The 26,198-nt window shown below is 37.8% G+C and overlaps 1 protein-coding gene across 3 annotated transcripts in view; it reads right to left on the bottom strand.

Annotated features, from left to right (window-relative positions):
• Positions 1-26,198, bottom strand: part of LOC110840060 (Calcium-independent receptor for alpha-latrotoxin) — a 450,850-nt gene that overhangs the window by 246,353 nt on the left and 178,299 nt on the right. The window lies entirely within an intron of this gene.

The raw sequence follows: 26,198 nt of genomic DNA, 5'->3' as shown, positions 1-26,198 counted from the left end.
TTAAGCTTTTAAAGCCAAGTGAAAAATACAAGTAAGTGCGTGGTAGCATTTCGCTAAACACAATAAACTACAAAATAGCGAGACCTAACGAAGTCCGATCGACATTGCCAATTTAGTACAACAGTAGTCTGATTCACCTAATGTTAGTCAAGTTGTTAGCTTTAGTGGGGCAGCTTCCCTCGGTAGCCACCCCTCTTAACACAGTAATATTGCAGTACTCACATTGGTACCGTGTGCGGTGTCAGTGGGGAATCACGCGGCACAGAGAGCGGAAGGGAATATCATTTCCTGAGCGTGGGGAATTTGTGTTTTCCCCGGAATCACCATGCACAAGCCAATCGCTTTCATGACTTTCAGAACAAAGGCATATGTGACGGATATGATACAACCCAGCACATGACATAGCCTCTTCCTTGAGCAGTTAACAGATATTTGGGCAGTCAAGAAGTTTACTTCTTCTATGTAAACAGGAAGTTCGTCACCCTCCTTTCAAAATCGAGTTCCTGAGCTTAATCCTGAAGGGGGTATACCTGATCTACCTTCACCATTCCCTGATAATGTACTATTATTATGAAGATTTCTGTCTTCTGGTTTGTTGCGCTCTGTAGTCTGGTCGATGTTTACCAACGTTTCAGAGGTCATACTGCCTCCGTCATCAGGGCGATGAGTATGAAGATTTCTGTCTTCTGGGTTGTTGCGCTGTGTAGTCTAGTCGATGTTTACCAACGTTTCAGAGGTCATACTGCCTTCGTCATCTGAATTCAAACTGTCTCTGGGGCCCACCTAGCCCCCATCCAATGGGTATCCGTGGCCCTTTTCCCGATTACATAAAATATGGTAATAACGAGATGGGAGTTTACAGACTTTTCAAAGGTGCTTAATGTCTCCATCTTCAGGGTGATTTTCTAATTTGATCATCTCCAGGCCTAATATTATGCACATGATAATCGCAAGGCTTTACGTTATGTAGAGTAATAACATTCAAAGCTATAAATAAACAAATAAGATGTCTTTAAGCCTTACTGGATATCAAGTTTTGTAATAACCTGAAATTTAAAATTATGAATAACAATTAAAATTAATTTTTAATCGTCTTAATCATTTGATTGTATTGAACGAAATCAAGGATTTTCAGAATGAGGAAACTATGGGACTATAATTAATCATAAGACTTTACTTCTATCCAAAAAGTACACTAAACATTAGTCCAACTGACAAACAAGCAGCAATTCACCTAATATTCTTTATTTATTTGGACTGGAATAAAATGCCTCCATACATGATGGGCATTTTGTGAACAGGCTAATGACTCTTCCACTTCCATAAGAGCCGGGAATATTTTGACCACCTATCAGCTTTTGAAAGAATGATCCTGTACAATGTGGTTAGTTAGTTATGGAATGAAGAATATTTTCCAAATGAATGTACGTCATTTCACCAGGACCCCATTGTGTTTCAAGCTATGGCTGGTAAGACGACAGAACAATGCGTGTCGCCGTTGTCCTGTCAGATGTAATGGCGGAGTCTGTCCATAACTCAGGATCCATTAAGAGGCTAGGAGTAACCATGCCTGAATGCCAAAGAGTCACTGTCGTATTTCCTGTGAAATAATTGTAATGTTCGGTTTGTTACTTCAAAGTAGGAAGAATGAAGGAATAATTAACTTTGTAACAAACGGCTAAATACATTAATAAACAAATATAAATACACGACACCTTAAAGTACAGAGGTGACTGTCTCATATTTATTCACAATTCAAAATGCCGCGTTCACTGCACACATACCCGAAAGCGGAAATTATAAAACACTTCCAGTTCAGATGCCTCGCGAAGGTTAGTTACGAGATTTAATTTAACTATTAAGGACAGGAAGTAAGATTTAAATTTAGGGAAAGTGGTGTTTGGAAATACATTGACAGCAGTCATATTCTGTTACATACACTTTCAAATCATGTGTGCTGTTAATCACCACTACAAAGATTAACTACTGACTTTATTTAAGAAATTCGGTTAATAGCTGTTAATACTTACAATCATACGGGACTCATAAATAATAAGTTCCGTTAGCAGATGGCAGAATTACATAAGGTGGTACACGTAGTTACCCCTTGTCTTTACAGGGATAACTTGAAGAAGCCAAAGTATAATGAAAATTGAGTCAAGATGTTCTGTTTCAGGAGGAAAAGGTCGAAAGCTAGTTAGACGCTGGTGATTAGTTCAGCATCGTTGTAGGCTTCGGGACTTAGGTTCTGTGGAAGAGCACGGAAGCGCAATATGCAAAGAGAATTGTTCTCTCTCTCCCCCAGTTACAAGCTTTTATTTCTAACAATATCACAAACAGTTGTTTGGAGCAATTTAATTTCCCCCCAGCTGGCGGCAGCAGACGGTAAAACACCCATATTATTTCTACTGTGTCCCCCACCCCTCAGAAAACCTAACTTTTCCAGATGGAAAACAACGAACCTAAAAAAAAGTAACAATATTTCCTCATGCATCGCTTTAAAGGCAAAGGACATAGCCAGTGCCTTTCGCTAGGTAGGACTTTTCAGTTCAACAGGCAAGCATTGCCAGACACGGAGTTATTAAAAGTTATGATTAAATTTATGCTCTTTTCACATATTCTGCGGATCCTTATTACAGATGACATGGAAAAGAGAAACTCTACTGATATTGAAATGGCATTCTCTGAAACCAGGCTTACTGCAGAGCTACTGAACTACCATTACTACTAGAACGTTCCTGTTGAAATTAAAAAAAGTTATTGATCGGAAGAACACATTACAAGTTTTCTGCACATAATGCATTTACGCGGTGTAGTATTGTATTATATTTAAGATATTAAAACTGTCCACCTCTGTACATCAACAAACACTGTTCTCTACGAGGTTCTGAAGATATAGATGTTCATCTTCTGGGTTGTTACTCTCTCTTTTAAAAAATGTGACATCTTCCCTCCGAGTGAGAGCCTATGTTTAACAACCATACAAAATCACGATAGAATTACAGATCTATGAATTTTAACCCGATAAGAATAGCTCCAAATCTGAATCCAACGGACTCTACAGGCCCCTTCTAACATTAATATAAATATCTTCCTAAAGTATGTTCATAACGCATTTTTGCATTGTAGGGCCTAAGATTTTCCCTCAATTCACGTCAACCTTGAACATGGAGGTTTAGTTTCCTCCTAAACGTTGGTATACAACCAAAACACTAAACGCGCAACAGCCCAGAACATCACAATCAAAATATATTTATCTTATGAAACTACTTTTATTAACCGATAATTCCGGCACAATGGACTTGCAAACAGAAGCCAACAGAATTTTCTCCCTCACACGGAATATCTGAAACCATGAACCACGAAGACTACCATTTGTTTTATAATTTAAAGTTTCACATTTCGCTGAGAGGTTTAAGAAGAGGGAGGAGGTTCTGGAAAAAGTAGGCGTAGCGTATTGTAAAGTTATGTTCAATTTTCCAGCTTCCCATTCCGCTGTCACCGCCTACTAAAAATGGGACGCAACTCGTTCCCTTCCTTATTAACAGCGGGAGAGGGAGTGAGGTAGAGAGGTGTACGTAGTTCTAACCCTGGGGTAGCAATAAACAACAGACTTCATCTCCTATAGAAATCCGGGCGGCGAAATCGCTACCTTATACCAAAGGTCTCGAGTCTGATAACTGAAATCTACATAGCTTACTGTCGCAACAAATGTGTTCAAATGTCCCTTTCTAGAGAATGGATTGGGTTTCCCTTTCTCAAATCGACCGTTTTTTGCTTACATTACTGTCGAGGACATGCATTTGTTGCAGCGTCTTTGAATCGTGTTATACGAGTACTTTGTTTTTTGGCTTAACTGCATAGATCAAATTGCCCGGTGTATGCGATTCATGTATTTCGGTTGCCTATCTTTTAAGATAAAGCTATAGTATTTTCAAGGCGAGAATGAGGAAACGTTTCAAGATAGCCTGTTGCAGGGCAAAGATTCGAACCCGTAAGTTTTCCGAACAGAAAATGGCAGGACAGATGATAACGAAAATACTCGGTAAGACGTCAGGGGAGTGAGTGGAAATTTCATAAATATTACCAGAGACTTATTCCGCACCATCTGTAATCCGCACACAAGAAATATGTCACATATCATATCATATCATACCTTATCATATGTACATATTTTTTCATGTAGAATTATGTATCAAGTCATGTCATATTGTATCACTGTGTCATACCATACATTGTGACCATTATTTATTTATTTATTTGTAGTGTTCTGTCTGATGACAGGTCCATATGAACAGGATCCTTCCATTCTTTTCTCGGACTGGGACCTGTTCATATACGTTCTTGGCAGATGATACAGAAGTGGTTTGCCATTGGCTTCTTCTGTGTGTGAATGGAGTAATTGTTGGGATGCCACGGAGAAACCGGGGAAGCCCCCGGAGGAAAACTCCGTGTTGCCTAGACCACGATCTTGCCCAACACAAGTTATAAATTCGGGCACCGCCGGGAATCGAACCCGAGACCCCAGGATTACAAGGCCAGCGTTCTAACCGCTAGACCACCGTGGCAGATATTGTGACCATATCATACATATATTGGCCAATCATGTAATTTTGTATAATATACATATATCTTACCGTACAACACATCACAAACACGTTTATGATCTTAAATGGTGGAGGCAGGAAAAATATTTCTACTGTATGTCGTGAACACCAACTCCACTGAGCAGACAGTCCTTCTAGAGTCACTTATAACGGCCCAGCTAGTCAAGGCATTCCACTCGCCCCCCTTTTAAAAATAAAACTCAGAATTTCATTACCGTGTTTACAACAGCCCATCACTTGTCGACGTCTTTCGTCAGCCAGCTGAATACAAACACCACGCTTACACCTTGTTTGCTTGCTGGAACGCTTACAATACACACCGTTAATTGATGTCTCCTTTGAAAGGTACGTTGTGAAGTGTGATGATCCAACAGGCATGCTATACGTCACTTTCAGATTTCTCGTCAAATTTCGCTACATAAAAAAAAAGGTTTCGGGATATAATATGAAAACTTAAATTACACGACATCAGATCCCTGATGATGAAAACCGAGACGGCTCTCGAAACGTCGGATTTTACGACCACCTAACTAGGCTGATTGCTCGTGAAGACTTCGTTTAATTTAGTCCCAGCTAAAGTAAAAGATTATTAAGCAAATTAAATTTTAACTTTCAATCAGGTCACAAAATACAATTAGCAAAATATAAACTTATTACAGTGTTGGGGAGAAAACTGACTTTCGTGTGTCGAATTCGTAAAATCATTAATACTGTCAATTTAACCAGAAAATAAATTATTTTGTGACAGTCCTTATATAAATGACGCTGCGAAGCTCATATATACGCAGGCTTAGTGAAATTTTATATATTGTATCAAAAATTCTGTCCCAAATTTGTACGATTTTCTATGAAGGAGGATGCACATTGCAGTGCAGTAAGGGCTTAAATCTAAATGCACCCTCTAACATAACTATTAGCATTAATTTAAAAAGCTATTAATGCTACCACTGAAATTTTGGCACTACCAAATTCTTACAACGCTTCGAAAAAACCCACAGCGAATGGAGAAGAGACATACAGATGCAACATTTGTCTGTAGGGATGAAGAATATATCAGAATATTTACACATTTGCATCGATACATGAGATAAATTGTAAATGAAATGTTTTGAGTTTGTTTTACATAAAATATAAGCATCCTGTAAAATTTCATCCCCTCAAGGCGGCGGGTATGAAGATGGCTGTCTTCTGGGGTGTATGCCGTGTGAGGATACAGGCTTCTTTTATCATTTATTGGCGATTTTCATGTAGATTTTTGTCCTTTTCTCTCTTTTTGTTGGTGTTGTATCTATCTGTATTTTTACAATTTATTTTCAGTGGAAGTTCTGTGCTAAAATTGTTTCTTTCCTCAAATCCATTGTACTTACGTGAACGTTTTAGAACACCTAAATGTCCATACCACGCAAGTGTGGACCAGGCTTAAGACAAACACACCAGCGAACTGTCTGAAGAATATACACTTCCTATACATGAATCCTTCGATGTTCTATAGCTTCTTTTAAAGACTCGGTGATATTTCATGTGTTTCTGGACAACCTCTAACAGGCTACATCCATGACAGAGGCATTTATTACAATTCTACGCAGTTTATAATTCGTAATAACGATACTTTTAACTGTATTCAATAACCCTTGTAAACAAGGTGTGGAACGTTCTACAATGTATTCTGTGCTATATAAATAGTAGCAGTCACTGTTTGGAATGTGTTCTCAGTATTGCTTTTATGTTGATTCCTGCAGTAAAGGAGTGCAGTAGACAGCAGAATAACTGAAGAGTGGCCATAAATTCAAATCAGTAGAAGTCAACACAGGCTGAAAGCAAGCCTTCTGTAATGGTGGTACACACAACACTGATTAAACTGTGGCCTTTCGCTTTCCTTCCTGCAATACGAGAGACTTTGCTCTTGTATATACAAGAGAAATGTTTTGAAAATAAACTTTCTTCGAGTATTCGTATTACTCAATGGGCCCATTTATAGTGAAATTATATTATTCTTTTTGTACCAGTAGACTTTTGCAATGCATCCAGTTTTATATGGCTGTCAACTTTCCATGTACTTGAGGAAAATTTGAAGGCAATGTCTCAAAATAGGCGCTGACCACTTACTCTCAAATATTCTCCACCTTGTCGTTTAAAATTATTCGCGTTTCTTAGTTAATGCTAAATGAACTCTGGAGCTGACAGTCGTCATGTAACGAACATGTCTTAGGCTTCATATTCTTTAACTCTCCATTCAGATCCTCGTGTGCCTCGAGTATTTTTACATCACGAAGTGTTCTTTACCGTCAACGTGTCGATCTCAAATTTTTCACCACGCTGTTTTTTTCCCCAGTGGCCACGTACTCCACACTTTTCCAACTGTTCTTCATTTGTTTCATGTGTATTTTACCTCTCATTTTTTTTTCAAACGTCGGTATTTTCATCTCAATTCGTTATTTATCACTTAGAAACGTTTTCTTCTATTCTCCACATATTCTACACTTTGTCACATGTTCTTAATTTACCCTTGTATTATCCTCTTGGCATCACATTCTTCAAAGCAAATTTATTCATTGAGCCAAAATTTTTCACTCGCTATGCATATCCTTAGTTGGTCACGTGTTATTCGCCTGCCAATAAATTCTCGTGGCAGTGAGTTCTTCGGCAGACAAGTAGGCATATTCTATCAGTTGCTTCTTACGCAACATTAATTTTCATGTTCTTCAACCAAATTACTTTCCTGTTCAATGTGTATTTCTCAATACAAACTTTTTCTTGAAAATGATAACGCCGTGCGGTAGAAGTTTACAAAATTTTCAGAGGACATCTCTGCCTTTATCAACAGCCGATGATGGAAGCAGCACGCCTCTAAACTCAGAAGACAGTCATTTTCATATTCGCTGCAGTGTGAACCCCAAATCAAACTTTTCTGGTTTAAATACAAATTCTATAATGTTAACAGGTGCGTATTCTTCGGATTTATTAATGTTCTAACTGGACACTAAATACAAGAAATCTGCTATGAGACACTGAGACATGCAGGAATTCAGATACAACAGAATGCAGTCCCCCATTCACAATACTCTTTTGTGCCATACGACCAATTCGCTTTTCATAAACATTCCCAAATTATATTCGAAAAAGAGGCATGCCATTCAGCAAGACAAACGAAATCACGATACGCTTGTAAACTGAAACCGTGTTTGCAGCGAAGGCTTTCTGTACATGGACCAGCACAAATTGCGACTCGGGCAGATCCCTTTGTGAGCTAGCAATTATTCCTTTGTGTAATGCACAAGGTCAAGAACACTCTGAAGTTTGTAATGCGAGAGCTACACAGCTCACACTTCGTGTTATGGGCTAGAAGGGCTGCCAATTAATATTTACAGGGATTTATCTCACTGCTACAGACCGAACGGCTCCACTTTTACGACGCAAAGCGCCCATGGAAACTTCTGTTAAATCAGACACAACATCCGATATAAGCAGTAACAAACACTGATGACACAACTTTATACACAGATTCAACCATTCAAAGCAGTATTTAGTTAATAGACGTTCAGTGCATTTTGTTCACAGAGTGTATGTATTGGTTTCATACTATACTCAGAATAAACAGAAGGTTTTTTCTTTAGGGCTGTTGATGGAGGCAGCAAGCACATCTGAAACGTCGGCAAAATTCTATCAGAATACACGGCGCAACATCCCAGAAGACAGTCATCTCTTATTATTTTCACGATGCACTTAAGTGATATGTTCTGTTATAATCATGTTTAACTCGCAATGAAAATGAAGTGTTATAGCCATTATATGGGACATAAGTTATCACGGCAGCGAATATCAAGGTGGCTCTTCCGGGTTGTTACGCCGTGAATTCATGTATTGTTAAAACATTGTCACTACTTTAATTGTACGCAAGTAACAGTGATAAAGGGAAAATGATAGTTCCGTAACAAATGTAGAAACACGAATGAGACTGGAACCAGATGAATGCATAAAATTCCTGCCAAGAAAACGCAATACCCAGGGGACTAGCCAACTTCATGAGCGACGTCCATCCATCTGTCTGTTCTGGTTCCATGTCTCTGGCAGAACAACGACCCCTATGTCATTCGTGAGCGAAAATGTTGCAAATTGTGTGCCAGAGATTTATATCTAAATCCTTCAACTGTTTGTAAGAGGAGTGGTCATTATTAAGGCAGCAGTTCCCAAACTTAACTCAGCCATGCTCCTCCCCCCAAGCTTTAGGATGCAAAACAAAATTTTAATTCTGATGTTTTCGTCTGCACTTAAACCAGTTTCCACAGCAACAAGACAAAAATTACTACAAAGACGATAATGAATAATATAAATAATAACAATGCAAGTTTGACAAACAGCATCAAGTAAAATGCACATAAATTTGCACGAAACATATCGTAAATATGCAAACAGGATCGCACGCCTATTTAGTAGACTACATTATAGCAGGAAGTTTGTCACTGGCTACCATAGACTACAAAAGAAGACACAAAATATAACCAAGCAGATCTGCAGATATTCCGAAGAGAATATATATATATATATATATATAAACAAATTCACCACAAACTCTTTTGTAAAAATTAAGGGGTATTTTATTGACCACTAATACTAAAATTAAATCGAAAGCCAGACGTAACCCTAATTAGAAGACAGGGTAAGAGTAGGGACATATTAAATGACAATCTAAAATAGAAATACTAAGAAAAATGAATAAAATGTGCACTCCCAACAGAATAAATAAAGCAAATGTGGCATGAAAATCAAATAGGCAATATATACTGTTTCAATACACTTGAATCATCAGAAAGAATCTCCACAGAAGCATCGAACGTCTGGAGCCGGCAAAGAACACGCAGATTCAAATTAAAAACGAAAGCTGGTTCACACGTAAATTTGTAACCGATTACAACAAATGACAATGAATATATCTGTATTTTAGGTAGAACTTAATCAATGCCTTTCACATACGAATGACTGATATAAATTTGTTAAGCATTTATTGTAAAACAGTACACTGTGTGCCCATCATTAAACCAAATTTAGCGGGTAATATCAACAAAAATAAGCAGCAAGGATGCGGAGGCAAGAAATATATACGGAATTTTTGGAAACAACATTAGTTCTAAAGTTTTTATAGACATGCAGACCAAAGTATTTCGAGAAATAAACACATGGTTGGGTGTTTCGATATCGATTCCACGGTATCTTCACCTGCACAATGCTCACAAATAATAGAAACCAAAATTCAACTACAACTTTTTATTAGTCATGCGACCTTCCTATTACATAAGATTGATTTCAGCAAACCTGATCTAGATGGGGCCCCGCAGAGGATTCACATGACTAAATCAACGGGGCTTCGGTAGGTGATGTAAAGTACAGATGCAGCTTTCCGATGGACAAGCTTTTGACAGAACAGAGCAGAATTCTATGCAAATTGTTGCGAGCACAAAGCCCTTTCGATTCCAAGCAGATCTGCGGACTCGAAAGACATGATTAAACTGCACAAGTCTCCAGAGAGGATTTATCGGAGTCCCTCTTCAAAAACACCCCTCTATCACAAAAGGCAACAAAGGAATCTGAAAACATGACGATGCTAGTACACTCCCATTCAAGGAGAAACAACAGAGTACGACTGCTTATTACAAACGTCTTTTGAGAGAGCAGCTGCATCTAGTTTACAGAAGCGTAGATGGTAGGAAAATATTAAAACAGTCCGCAAAAAAATAGAAAACGTAGAGATTAAAGCTTACAAAAATATAATTTTACGCTGTTTTTTTTAAAGGAATGAGGCTTGATAAGGGAAGAAATTCAATCAGAAAATACGTCCAGGTGGAAAATCCTCAAGAAAAGACACCACTTGTGAGACAGGTGTAAACGGTGGGGAGGTAATACTAAAGAGTACTTTAAATGAAATAACGTGTGACGAAGTGAACTAGACTCATCTGGATCAAAATAGAGCCAACAGCTTGTTCTTGTGAACACGGAAATAAGAGTTTTGGGATCCATAACAGGCGGGGAATTTATTGATTAGCTGAGCGATTATAAGCGAATAAATACATCTATATATACGTTGTTTAACGGCATTAATGTTTGCTAAAATTAAAAAGATGGGAGAGTGAACAGTCGCTTTTGCCGAGAACCAGATAATCAAGAAGAGTATCACTAAACTGAATTCTCACGATAGCCAAACAAAGCCATTAAACCGCATATTCAGGAAGAGACAGGTATTAAACTGGGCACTAGTAAACAGACAAAGCAATTTCACAGGATATCCACGGATACAATCATTAAACAGTATATTTACAAATCGGGCATTCACGAACCGAGACAGGCTTTCAACCGCATACTCACGAACAGACCCACACCCTTCCTAAATCGTCATTTGTAGTTGTATCTACCCTTTAATGTTAACAAAATCTTTGTAGTTAAAAATCATCCTTAAACAATCCAAAAACGCAAGAATTTGCAGAAGTGCCTATATCTGCCATCTCTTGAGTTAACTTTCACTTTCGTCTAAAGATATGATGTCCACAAAATACGAAGGTTCAGTACCTTGCATCGGGTTCAATCCAAGGACCTTCTAACGCGCAGACGATATATGGCAGCCAGTTCTACAGTTAATATTTGGTTAGTTCACATACGCTGGTTTGGAAACCAAGCTAATAAACATGTAATTCTCGAAAGGCCAACCAGAGTTCTGCAGAGTGGCCCGCAAATCGTCGCTTGACAACACGTTTCTTTCTTTATTCAGTATTAATCAAACGGCAACATTCCTAATTTTAATTAGGCTTTCAGTTTCTTCGAACAACGAAGTTCGCCCTATGGAATGTGCCAACTTTAGCATTTCACTTTGCTCTGTTGTGATGTGACGACTTTATTAAACTTGTGTGTTGGGAAATAATAATACCAATCCAGAAGCTGGTTTTTATATACAATTCTTTAGAATCTTTTCCTTGGAATGTACTTTTAAAACGTTCTCAACAAAAACGTCTGCAAGGCTGAACACGCTTCACATCGTCAAACAGGATCCATTCCAACAGGAGTCACTAATTTAGCTCAGGGTTGACCAAATAATTGCCTTCTGTCCCATAATTCTTGAACCTTTGTCACACAAATATTCACTAACACAAAAAGGTTTCCAGTATTGGCTCAACAAAGCAGAAGCGTGATCGAACTGTCGCAGGCTTTCATAACAGCCATCCTTTTTCGTTTGCAATCTACTGTCACCACTAACCAACCAACCGAAAAACTGAGCCCAGTCCTGCGCAAGCGCAAGACCTCGTCCCTTCCCTACGGGTAGCATGATTTATAGCTCTATTCTAGTCAAGAAATTCTTTTCTTTATGAAAGATATTAGTTCATAGCGTGCTCAAAAGAGAATACGACTAAAATTCTGGGCAAGTAGAACCTTGTCAGCAACCTAATATTTCCATAAGATCCATTTTAATATTATCCTTAAGCAACAATACTGCTTTCCACCCACTCTTGGAAAGTATTCGACCAAACTGGACGTAACACAAAGTTTATATTTCAAATGGACAAACTGCATGCAAACCTACGAAATTTCCAGCGGGATCCATCAGTGCTTTACAGCTGGAGATGAATGGAAGTGCCCCTGGGACTCATTGTGATTGAATACAGCTGTCACGATCTGCTATGTAACGTTCATACCCACAAGCAATGGCAATTCCGAGAATGTTAGTTCATCCATAGTTGTTGCAATAAATAACAATATTTTATTAAAAAAACTGTCCATGCCCCAAAACCAGTAACATGCCTAATCAGAGACAAAACCCACAATTCTGGACCAAGGGCATGAGAATATGCTATTTGGTAACAGCTTTCGTTCACATCTTGGGGCGGTCGGTGATCGATAAGTATGAAGTAACTAGCGAAATCCAAGTTGACGGGAATAAAACTTTTATGTATTGAACAGTAACATAATTTATTGTACCATTATCTCTGCAAATCGCATTTAAAGCACAAGATTTATAAAATACCTTTATAAAGTAAACTGTATGTGAAAACATCTACGGCGACCGAACCCAGATTCATTTCAGGCGCACCGAACAAAACCGACCGCATGACTGCAGATCCCACAACGCGCCACCACAGACGAGTTAACACTTCTTGCTACTTGGGTAGCAAAGTTCAGTAATTAATTTCAATCTTTTCTCGTCGCTCGAACAGCGTACTCCTACATTTAAGTGTGATGGACATTGACGCCTAACCTAACGTAACCTCTTCTAACCAAACCAAACTTAACAAAGTAAACCTTCCTCAGCTAACCTTACCTTACCTTACCTTACCTTACCTTACCTAACCTAACCTAACCAAATAACACAGCCCAATTTTTCCTGGGCGTTGTCTACGCGGGGTGTGCGCTCGGTTTGCGTGTGTTCCGCCTGTGATCAAAGACAACGTGTGTTATCTAAGCTTAATCTGAGACAAATATTTATCTGAGCGTGATGTGTTACCTGAGAGTGGTCAATGCATGTAGTGCGCGTGATCTAAGCAAAAGCCTGGATAAAACAACTCCAGTACCTCCTTAATCATAATTTTATCGTTTTGTTCCATAACAATGTTCATTACTTATTTAGGATAGCGAATTCCCCTCATGGCTTTACGTTGTCTAAGATTGTTTGGCTGCGTTCCACATAACATTTTAAGTAAAAACTCTTTTATTTTCCTTCATTTGGGACAAGATAAAATTTACAACAGTATCTTGAACTGAAAGTTTCCATGGAAGTCACGGTAAATACAAAGTCCTCCGTACTTAATTAAGCACCCCGCCATGAAGCCGTGGCTCCTCGTTCATAACACCGGCATTGGACTGAGCTCGGTAATCAGATTCACGTTTCGGCCAACTTTACTCCTACAGGATATACAATCAGTGTTAAATGGACTGAAAACTCAGTGAACACCAAAAGTTGTCCTGGACTACTTGTATAATCAGGGTTACGTTAAATACAGTTTACTTTGAGCAAAGATGTCCAAGGAATTACACTGTTGAACCGTACAGTGTGTATGTATATATATATATATATATATATATATATATATATATGACACTAAGAATCAAATGAGAAATTTATGTGGAAACATTCAGTGGAAAGGAATCTATTTAAACGTTTATCAGGTGTGACCACAATAAGAGCACAGAAGAATCTTCACTTACCGTAATATAAAATATGATCTTATTTCGAGGTTATGTATAATAACTGCGCTGCGTAGCCGTACATGCACATAGTAGACCTCCGTTAACAGCGTTACCACGACAACGGTTATAATATTATTATTGAAAGCACAAAATCCCTTCACGGGAAATGATCACCATACCATGGGAACGGGTATAACAACGCAAACATTCATAAATACATTCATGTTATCACATTCGGCCCAAACACAGCTTGTATTATTTCAGACCTCGGTCCATACATCTAAGGAAATACGCGTCTCCATTACGAATATCAGCTGATTAATGCTTCCCATAGAAATAATCATATTTCCACTGAGAATCACATAAAACCTATACATACAAAATGCACAGTTGCCAATTGTTAAAACAGGTGGTATACATAGTTACCACTGGACTATAAAAGATGAACGTGCCATGATTTTTAAATTATTAATGCAATTATATATATATATATAAATTAAATGTTGGTCTAGTACATAGTACTATTAAAACAAGTTTTCTTTATCTCAATCTCTTATGCGCTACTTCTGCGTGTATTTTTATTACGTAGATCGATAAAGCCTGCGGATATGTGTACATGAATGCGTGTTACTATGTGCGCGAACGATTTTAAATAGAACTCCTGACCTGCAACAAGCAACAATTCTGTTGACCGACATCTCCCTTCTTAACCCCCTACGTTGACACTCATCGAACGTCGTAGTGGTTGGCAGTCTCACCTCGTAAATGAGAAATTGCGGGTTCATAACCGTCCTCACAAAAGCCAGTCACTAGTTCCTGTTCTGAGCCACATGAATCCAATCCAAAATCTACCTCCAAAAGATCCGTATTAATATTATCCTGTTGTATACGCCAGGGTCTTCCAAGTGTTCTCTTCTATTCGAGAAGAGAACGAGAAAAGCTATTTTTAGAAAATGACAATTCAGCGTTGTGGAATACGAGACAGAGAAGCCAAATTCTTATTGTTCTTCATTTAAAATAGGCGGGTGGGAGGAGAGAGGGGTTGTTACCTAGCACTTTCCTTCCCCAAAGCACCCTCTTAATAGCAGCCCCCTTAATAGCCAACTCGGCTTGATGTCATTTGAGAAATTGACTTTTTGCCATGAGTCAGATTAGACATATGTCCAACAGTTAAACCGTGCGTCAGTTGCTTGTACGCGTCTCTACCAATTAAACTGATGCATGTGTATGGCTTATCAAACATTTATGGAACGTAATCTCATATCTGCATCTCTAGAAACACGAAATATGGCGTCATCAGCGGAGGAATATTGCGGGCCATTTTCATAAGCCTGCGTCAGATTTTCAGCTGTTTACACAAATCACTGAATGGATTATAATGATTATTCTTCTTCACAAATATAGCTGTAACATAAAGCACAATTTCTACTAGAAGCGTGAAGAAGCTAAATGCTGAGCATAAAGCAAAAACATTTGAATCAGTACAAAAATGTTGATAGACAAGACAGCTTGTCAGACAGAGCCATGCTACAAAAGACGCAAACATACCTTGTGGCCATTATATATAATATTAAAGTTATAGTATGTATACACCACGGGACAAAGTTCTTGAAATTCTAATAGTCGCTTAGAAATACTTCGTCCTTAATAAAACCCAAAGGTTCATGTTCACGAGAGCTCAGAAATACACCAAACAACGAAACATGCTTACTGTATTTGAAGCAATAAAGAGGTTTTGATCTTGTCGGGTGAAACTTAAAATTCCATAAAAGAAAATGTAATGACTAGCTGAGCGACTAGCAGTTTCTCAAGAAGGACTTTTTTTTTGTTAGAACTGATTTAGAGAGGTGTAACAACGTTCAAAGTAGGCACTATACCGGAACGATAACAACTAATTTTACCTCCAGGCCGGAGATAAAGATCCTGACACGAATTAAACATTAAATTAATTATTTCTGCTATAAGTGAAGTGTCATTGGAAAGAAACATGGAGTGTTTCAATATGGTACTGGTAGACGGACAAGTATACTCGGGATAACCCTGCTTCGATAACAGTCGAGACATGAAATTATCGATGGATAGATTTACCCAGTACGTACCCCATTTACGTCTGTCTACTTCCTTTGATATGACTCCCTCACTTGATCATTCAAGTTATGCAGTCATTAATCACAGACAAATAACTGTAATCGTTAACCGAACATCACTGAGTAGTGTACTGTGTGTACGAATTGATAGGGACAGCACCTCAATGCAATCACAAGACTGCGTGATTTCAATACTGATCTTATCCAGGTTTGCCTTCGATGGCTATCTGGCGCGCGAGGGCAATCTTTTTACCACCGGTCGGAGTGCGTTTCATTAGCACAGAACCCATACCCTACTGCTGTTTCAGACTAAATAATAATTAGCTACATAACATATTCTTCAGTCGCGACCGACGCAAGCCAATTTGTAGGAATGCATTCGTCTCACGTAATGGCAACTCTGACGCGTGTTGAGTCAGGGGAAATCATGAATTTACGTCGTCAAGGAAATTCACAAATACAGATCTTACGAGATGCCTCTATCGGTCTCAATTCAATCCGGAGAAATCCGAAATTCAGTGATGGTTATTTATTGATTCTGCGGCTTTCTTCCTTTCTTGATTTAATTCATTAATACAAAATTTATATGTCAAATTAAATATAATTATTATGAATTATGACAGCGAAAATGAATTGAAACAAGCGCTTATGATCTATTTTAAAAATACATCCCAGGATTTCCCTGATGCGATTAAAGAAACCAGCGATGAACCTCAATACAGCGAAACCTTTCACAGAATCGAGAAACTTCATAGAATGTGGGTGTTGGAGAACAGGATGTTGTGTAGAGCATTTGGTTCAGCGATATAAGAAATAACAGGAGAACGGAGAAAGTGCACGAAGAGCTTCGTAATTGTTATTCTTCACCAAATAAGTTACCCGCAGGGACAGAATAGCAGAAGACAGGATGGGTATGACACAATACTCGTAGCTGGATGGGAAGTAGGCTTTCAAGAACTTAGTCGGAAAATCTGAAGCTACGAGACAATTCGGGAGACTAAACTCTTGATGGTAGGATAATATTAAAATTGTTCTTAGAATAGGCTTTGATGTTACAGGTCCGATGACGGATTATAAGAACACGATAACGAATGTCGGATTCCATGAAAAGACCTTCTCATGAAGGACTGTACTCCATGCATTTACCTCGAATTCTCAAGTTTCAAGTGAACAGCACAAGGATGTACGTATTAATCGATTTGCAATCGGCAGTTCTATGATTTAATCCATTTTATAACACGATTATTTGATTGAACAGTGACATACCTAAAATTTCCTGAACTGCACTAAAATTCTGGAACATTGTTATTGTTATAGGATAACAGCAAAGCTCTGAATGACAATAAGAGCTGACTTTGCAAAATACGGTTCAGAACACATATTGCAACATATTTTCATAATAGCATTAAAATAGATAGAACCGATATATTGTTCCATTCTCCACACATTACCCTAGCTTTGTTTCGCTCTTTGTTATTACGAAATCTCTCTATAGAAACTAAACATGGACTGTTTTATTCCATCAGATTCACTTACGCGCATGAATTGTTACAAATGCAGTTTTATTAAAGCCATAAGCAAACAAGTGCCGTTATGACTGCGCGCGTATGTGCACGAGCCATTACTTTCGAACGCCATCATTACACTGGGCGTGAGAGCAGGAATTGATATTTGTAGGGGGTGGGGATTGATTTGAAACCGGACATTTCGATTTGAATGGTAACGAAGAGTCTGATTTTCATTTTTACTTCCTTAGTTTGTTGTATGATAATGATTGGGGATTGGATTTGTTCATTTCGGCAGCACACAATGTTTTTATTTTAGGATCTGAGGTTTTCACAGTGGCGAGCAAGAAGATGAATGTCTTCTGGGTTCTATCGTCGTTTAGTCTAGTAGACGTTTACCCAATTTTCAAGGGTACGTGCTGTCTCTATCAACGGTAAACTGATACCAGGAGACAACATCTTCATGTTCATGTTTCATTTTTAAACAGCATGGTTTAAATGTTGAAGTGCTCTAATCTAGCCCCATACTTGAGACATTCTTTAAGTGTTTTAAGTGATTACTTTCTAGATAAATGTGAATCAATACGACAATTTCGGTATTGTGGGATTTGTGGTATATACGTCTACAAATTTTGACATTTCGTCCATGTTTTTTCACGAACTGACCGCATAATTCCTATAACGTAAGTCAGTCTAACATTCCTGTTTATTCTCATCCAATGATACGTAAGTTACGTTGATGAATTTTAGTATCTGGGAGGGAGATTTGCACTGAGCTTTACTGGAAAATTAGTAACTTGTATTTTTCGAAGGCAGTACAGGATCCGAATATTAGAAGTACCCTGACTGACAGTTTTCGTGGTTTTACTCCGTGTTTGAATAAGATATTAGTCAGAATGCAGAAAAACATAATTTTTGTATTGTACTTCGTTAAATGTACTAGATATTGGTCAAAAATGTTTTAGAAGTACACATCTCAATAAGACAGGCCTATAAGTTGTATATCTTCTTAGTATGTTTACCACAACGGACTGCTTTTCAGTAATTCCCATTGAGCTTAATGGAAAGGCTGATCCATACAGAGAGCAAAAGGTTCAGGTTAAAACAAAATAAGGCTAAAAACATTCAGTGTTGCAATAACAAATTGAATATACGTACGCCGAGTACTTCGGTAAACATGCAGACGGACGAACAAATACGCCATCCTCTGTGTATATCCTGCACTTCAAGCAAACAATGTCCCAGACATGAAGCACACCACAAGCCCTTTTTAACTGAAGAATAAAATAAAAAATATATATGTATCGAATTTGTAAGAAATGGCTAAAATACTTGTAAGTCTGCAAAAAAAGCCCAGAATGTTACAAGATTTAATAATTTTTATGGACGTGGTTAATGGAAATTCTTCTGGCTAGCGGTCGATTTCTGGAGCACAAATCAATACCACAGTGTTACAAATTGCCTCCAAAGGATCAATACATGTTAATTCATTCATGGAAAGTAAACGCTGAAATGCCTCGGATATCGAAGAGAGCTTTTCTCTCTCCGAGTCATTTTACAAATTAACACGTTCAGAATATTAACATTGAATGGTTTCACAGCAACAGCAGCAATTCTCTGTTGCTTTAAATACAAAGCGCGAGACTGGAAACAACCCTAAGTATTATTTTATTCAAGAAGCAAGTTTCGCGCTATTCCCATCTCTTGTTACATTACAATAATTTACCTTAGATTCTTCGTCACACAACTTCCAAAATATCAATGTCGATCAAAAATTAAATGAAACTCACTTGTTCATCTTAAATTGTAATTGATCCTAAAGTTATCTGACAGTACCGTTTCTACTGCACAAGTTATATAAGCGTTCAGTGAAATGGGTTAAGATTAGAAAGAGGAGATTCTAGCAATTTCGAGGATCCGTTCCAGTATTTGTCCAGAGGGGCTGAAGAAAAAAGAAAGTGAAAAAAAGTAAAAGTCAACTGTAAGATTTGAGGTTTTCACAGCGGTGAGTATGAAGATTTCTGTCTTCTGGGTTGTTGCGCTGTGTAGTCTGGTCGATGTTTACCAACGTTTCAGAGGTCATACTGCCTCCGTCATCAGGGCGATTCATCGCAGACTACACAGCGCAACAACCCTGAAGACAGAAGTCTTCATACTCACCGCTGTGAAAACTTCGCCCTGATGACGGAGTCAGTATGACCTCTGGTAAATTCGACCAGACTACACAGCGCAACAACCCAGTAGACAGAAATATTCATGCTTGTTCCTCTGTGAACTTAACACTGATCAGATTCTAAAATATACATTTGCCTGCCTGTATGAATTCTCATACTGCATACATAGAAGAATCGACACATTTTGGGTGAAACATTTAAACTGTTTCACTTATTACAAATACGTATACCTATAAAAACGCAACCTAATGCTTAAGATTCTCGTTAAAGGGAAACAAAAGTTTTGTCTTCTAACATTAAAGCAACATTTTACACGGCGAGTAAGAAGTAACTTTACAGTTCTGGAGGCCTGTAAACATTTAATGTCATTACACATAATAAATTACAAGTCACTGTAACACAGTTAAGACACGCTAGGTTTAATACCACAACCACGACGCGGCACACAGCCCATGGTATTCGATCTATCCCCTCACGCGACATTCATATTTATTGATAAGTTCTTTCCAGAAAGTTTTCTTTTGACAAAACTGCCAAAAAAACGAGTTAATTGTTTTCAAGTCAGGTGAACACGAAGACCAAGCTCCACCTTGACTCAATACTGTCCATGGAACTGATAATCCATAAATTTGTGTACTCGTATGATAATATCAAGGCATAGTGTCTCCTTGAGGGAACAATCTTAGCTGATCGTCATCTCTGATTCACACGATAACAAATGCAAGCACATCGAGGTACACTATTGCAGCGATATTTCTTTCCTAGTACAAAAATTTAATTAACAAAAAGAAAGAGTAGTGTTATAATACTACGTAAATACATACACACATTTCTTTTACAACTTGTTATAAGAAATACGTTTCATCAGAGTTTTATCAAGAGACTGACACCTCGAGTCTGGATTCCAATCTTCCGGCTTTCATTCATGCATTTATATCTGGAGCTCATCGTATGAAATTGCCAGATTTAGGTGTCTGAACAAGAGTCTACAGCACCCTGAACATGGCTTCGTTATCATTTGTGGGGGTTTTCGTAACCGTGTCTGAGTCTGTCCATGTCGAATAAGTATGTACATATTCTAAGTGCAAATGAATTCACTTCTTTCCGTTAATACCTGTCTTAAGTAGATATCTTACACGTTTCCGTTTCATACAAAAAAAGCACCATCTCAATACGCTATTTGAATATCGTACTTTTTATGCCTTGCAACTGAACAATTCCGAGATATCTGCCGGAATATTCCTTGAATCAAGTCACAATTATTGGTCATCACTTGCAATAAACCCTTCTTTACAAGGCGTCTCTTATCAGTCTGTATTGAATCACATTTTACTCCTAACTGCATTTTAATATTCTGACTAAATTCAGTAGTGATACTTGGTGTGTGTAATCGTCCTCTAAAATTTGCATATAAATTAATTACCTTTGTATAAAAGTGGTTGACTGCTCTCCTCTGATGCTTTGATCTTAAAATTTATATCTCTCATTGCCTGACGTTTCGCTAAATTTATGAAGACATGTGCAGAACTAAAGGGGGCTGAAATAATATAATTTGAATTCTATTTCAATCTTGATGTTCGTTAATGGTCCCTGATCTCAATTTTATCTTTCCGTTGAGATATACGACACTGAAGATGGTTGTCTGCCACCATGATGCAGCTAGCACTTTCCTCCGAAATGTCAGACAATATCTACCAGACTACATGCAGCAATATCCCAGAAGACAGCCATATTCATACTCGTCGACGTTTGAATTTCAAATCTCATATACAAAACTGTTCTCTGTTGCCTCATTGAAAACTATAAAACTCTATTATATGTGCATGTTCTCTGTAAGCTTGCTACGATCTCAAGAAAGACTGAAGAAATGGATAATGCAGTATACATAAGGATCATTTGTTTTTCATCGGTTGATTTACAAAAACTGAATCAACAATAATATCTCCGCAATATATCCTAAGTTACTGGTACTACAGCGTACAAAACACTGATTGTCATTTGATGGCCATGAGTCAATTTCTAGGAATATTTCAGCAAGAGGCTATTGAAATTAACTGCCCTAAAGCAGCCTTTTTGTACACTGATCGTTATAGAGAGAACAGAACTTAATGCTCTTTCCTACAGGCTAACTTGCAATCTACTTTGAGAGAGAACTCCATAAAACCGTGTGATACAAGAACACCAAAAATGGACGGCGATTTGCAATCGAAGGTTAATATGAGGTGCTGAATTAATTAAACATCTAACATTGCTCATAAACTGTGGAATAATCTGGATTACCCAAAAGTACAAGTCAATATCATGCATACATAATAGCTACTAGGTTATAATAATTCACTTTATGGAACAGAATAATTCTTATGAATTTGATCTTAAAGGGGAATATTAGCCTACAATTTGGAATCAATGATTTAATAACGACAAAACAGAGTCTGATTGTACGGAACTGCCGCTTTTTAATGTTCTGGGAATCATATTAAATATTTATTTCGCCGAAATGAGGTTTCAAAAGAATGGCAGAAAGTAATGTGTGTGTGTGCGTACAAGCATGCGTCTATGAGTGACTAAGTGACAGAATTTACGGGATCCCCAGATCAAAAATGTGAAGACCTGGAATGAGAGTAAACCGCAATTTGGAATACACGCCTACATATTTTCGAAAAAAAATTACTTCCTTCTTTCTTTGAATGCGCTTCGGTGCCCATTTATCTAATCAGCGCCACAGATAAACCAAGCATCGCCAAAATTATTATTTTTTATTAAACTAATACATTTTTCAAGGTATAGACAAAATAATGGCCTTGCTTCTTCCTCATGGCGCTTGCAGCTATTACACTGTGGCCTGCTGATGGATTTACAGGTTGTCAAACCAACTGTTAGACGAGATTTCAGGTTCTCACGGCGGCGAGAATGAAGACGACTGTCTTCTGGAGTGTTGCGCCCTGTAGCGTTGTAAACATTTAACGACGTTTCGGAAGTACTTGCTACTACCATCACAAGGGCGATAATGAAGGCAGTGAGTACATGTGAAATGTCGGTAAACTTCTATCAGACTACAATGGACAACTACATGAATATTGTAGTGTTTTTCAGTGTTTTACACTTTGATAGTGGCGACCATTAATTCCTCACGTCACGGAATCTATTTTCTATCAGTTGCAATTAGCATCAGCATCAGAGCAAGCACACATAGGCAAATGCCGAAAATGTTTACGGGTCTAATGATCCCCTGATCCGATCCCTATGGCTCGCTGGTGGCCTAATGCCTTGTTCCAAACTCTCTGGAAAGGACAAGAGTCGGAAGTGTCAAATGCCACATTCAACTTACATGAAAAAACAATTTGATTTGTCAGGTGCGGATCAGACACATGACGGCGTTGTTTGCCTTAAAGTACGTGATAATTTAATTCTTATACCGGCCTAAAATTCTATTTTTCAGGTTTCCTTTGCCCTCATCTCTGTATTCGCTTTGTACATCTATAATTTTATCCAGTCTTAAAAATGCTCTTTCTTCCGGGAAATTTTACTTTTTCTTTGTCCGTCACCATGTAAAAATATACGAAAAGGTTCCGACAAGTTAAAAGAGTACGCCATTTCATTTCCAAAATCAGATTTTAAGATTCATTACTACTAAACGTCACTGAAACAAAGACTGCCGTTCTCAAATTCTTTATGTGTATTTTTGAACTGTAAAAAACATTTCGGAAGCTACGACAACCATTCTGTAGATAAGCTGATTTAATTTGCAGTTCAGCTGTGTAGTATACGATCCTGGGGTGTTCTCAGTTTTAATTTTTCGTGCTCTGAAGTACCATAGCTCTAGCACACCCCACTTTTTACAGTTTCATTTACAGAATTGTAAAATGTTCTTTTTAGACTACATGTTTCGACTGTACTCAGTCATCAAGACGTCCGTAAATTATAAGTAGCTTACAAGTTTTTTTCATTATAAAATGTTTTTACTAAAATCTTTAAAATTCTGAAGAAAAAACAACAGAAAAAGTATGTAATTTGCGTAGGCGTTGTTGTAATCTCGTGCCGTTGTTACAACTGCTCTGTTGTTTTGATTGTTACGTGTCTGTACAATTTTGTGCTGATGGTTCAGCATCGTGTAGTGGTAACTGTGTACAGTTGAAACATGTAGTCTAACAAAAAAGACACATTTCACAATACTGTAAAAGACGTGAAAAGTTGGTGTGTAAATATCACAGAGCCTCCAAACTAGAAAAGTTTCAGTTCAGTCGCGATGTTAATGATGATTGGTAAAGGCTGACACATGACGAACTTTATGAAAGAGGAGACAGTATTTTCTCTTCGATTTATTAAATTAATAGAATACATAAATCTCTGTACCAATTGCCATTAGCATCACGAGAGACCTTGAGCTAAAAGTTCAATTTAATCATGTCGCTAGAATGAACGCATTGTTCTGGTGTCATCGAAGAAGAGGGCATCTCCAAAGGGCCACAATCACCATCAATTTAGTAATGTAACTGAGGGTAGCTGGGTGCTTCCATTCACGACTACTATTCAGAAGAAAACACAGAGGATCTGCTTGGCTTGTGTTCAACGATCAATCGCTTGATAGCAATATTAAATCACTATTACTTCTGTTAGCTTGCCCAACCAACTGCTCTTTTTTTTTGGTGGGGGTTGCAAAAAACTCAGTAAATTACATTAACCCCTCACTCAGTATCTTTCACAAATTGTGTTGCTCTGATAGGGTACAGCAGTCGGAAATGTGTATGCTCTAATTTTAAATTGAAACTCCCCACCACTGCCAATACGAATAACAGCTCTTTATCCACATGGGACCAGCAAGTAGATTGCTAAAACAAGTTGTTAAACAGTTATTATTAAAATAGAAGCTCAGCTTGAAAGGGGGAAATAAGAGAGACAAAGATTGTGATTACGAAACAAGGGGTGGCTATAATTTATCTTCCAGCATGCCATATTTAGATTCTCAACAGGCGTCTCTCTACAGGAGAATCATGTCTCAGCCCCTACTTACATGCACAGCTACTTATGAGATTCAGCGTAATAAACGACAGCTTTTGGCAATCCTAACAACTATACTAAAAACAATTACTTAGGAATACTTTGTGTAAAGACCACGTGTAGGTTTTACATTTAGATGTACTAAAGCTCTCCATAGTTCTCTGCTGCAGTGCAGTTTATAGTAGTGTACATAACAAACCAAACGTTAAGAGCTATGTTATCGATAGAGACAGTACAACTATTTGTCAGTACCTGTGAATACCAACAGGGTCGTTCACTCCCAACCCTCCTGTGAGCGAACGTCATGTCCAAACTTACAGCGATGGACCTATAGACGTCCGTGTGGATACAACACACAATGGAACACAGATAATTCAAAAGCAGCTTTTTACTATGAACCTTCTACACGAATACTAAAATCAAAAAGCAAAACTTTTGCCACGTTTTGTTTTAAGGTAACAGAATAACTGTTATGGGTCTTCCACGCCTGATGAATGTCTAAAAACAGCTCACCGTAAGAAAAATACACGTAAGCCTACAATAAAATCTATTCCTATACATTATTTTGTGAATAGGCCTATTTGACCTAAATTAACGAAAGAGGCAGTATCAATCGAATTTTCGTGAAACGCATTTAATAAACACGTATCTTGTAAGGAATAAAATATTTCATCCGTTGCTATATATAAATTATCTATGTAAAAGTTATTTTCTATTCGACTTGGGTCGTATTTAAAGACGAAAATTAAAGACTTTACTTTCAAGTTCAAATAAAGTAATTTACAAAGTTCTAAGTAACATCCAGATTCATATTTTGTAACTACGTCCTACTACGGTTACAAAAGTTTCCTAAAAAATTCACAAAAAGGGTTGAGTTTAAACGCGTGGCTTGCATTCAAGGCACCTGACATACAAATACAGGTCTAAATGCCTATAATGTTTTCTCTACACTTCGCTTAACACTTTAAAACTAAATGGTAACTATATCAGTCATCTGTCTTAATAATCAGCAACGTGGCATTTTGTATCCCTGGACTTGAAAAGATCCTTTATGTAAACAACTATTATTTCCTAAAACAGCATTAATCAATCAGCTGATCTTTCTTATGGTGAAAAGTTGTGTTTTCTTTTCGGCACGGACTGAATTACTAAATATTATTAAGGCAAACTTTGGGTTTAACGGGTTAAAACACGCAAATAAATTCTGCAGAAATAGCAATAAACTCCATTGCCTACTCAGATGGCGCAACTTTTGTGTCAATGTATTCAGTTCCTGCTTCTTCTGTCCCACTTGTAGACAATCGCCCTGATGCCGGAAAGAATAAGCAACTCTGAAACGTCGGTATCCTTCTATCAACCAGACTACATAGCGAAACGTCCGAGAAGGCAGCCATATTTGAACGGGCCACTGTGAGAACCTCACCCAGTAACGCCAAAGTTTAGGTAACAAAATTTCTTAAAAACCCTGCAACTTTAATTAAGATTTAATATTTTGCAGGAAGTTAAAAACATGTTGCTGGTGTAAAGACCATATTAGGCATTTGACAGCAACAGCAAATGAAACATTTATCCACTTGGACGTACATACTTACAAATTTTATATGACGCGTTCGTTTTGCGCGATATATTTATAAATATTGTGACAGTGTAAATATTTGTCAT

This window comes from Zootermopsis nevadensis, unplaced genomic scaffold (genome assembly GCF_977971745.1).
Source record: "Zootermopsis nevadensis isolate Lab colony 2312 unplaced genomic scaffold, Znev_1.0 Znev_ptg000025l, whole genome shotgun sequence".
Lineage (NCBI taxonomy): Eukaryota > Metazoa > Arthropoda > Insecta > Blattodea > Termopsidae > Zootermopsis > Zootermopsis nevadensis.
The sequence above is the reverse complement of the archived record's forward strand: the minus strand, read 5'-3'. Positions and strand labels throughout refer to the sequence as shown.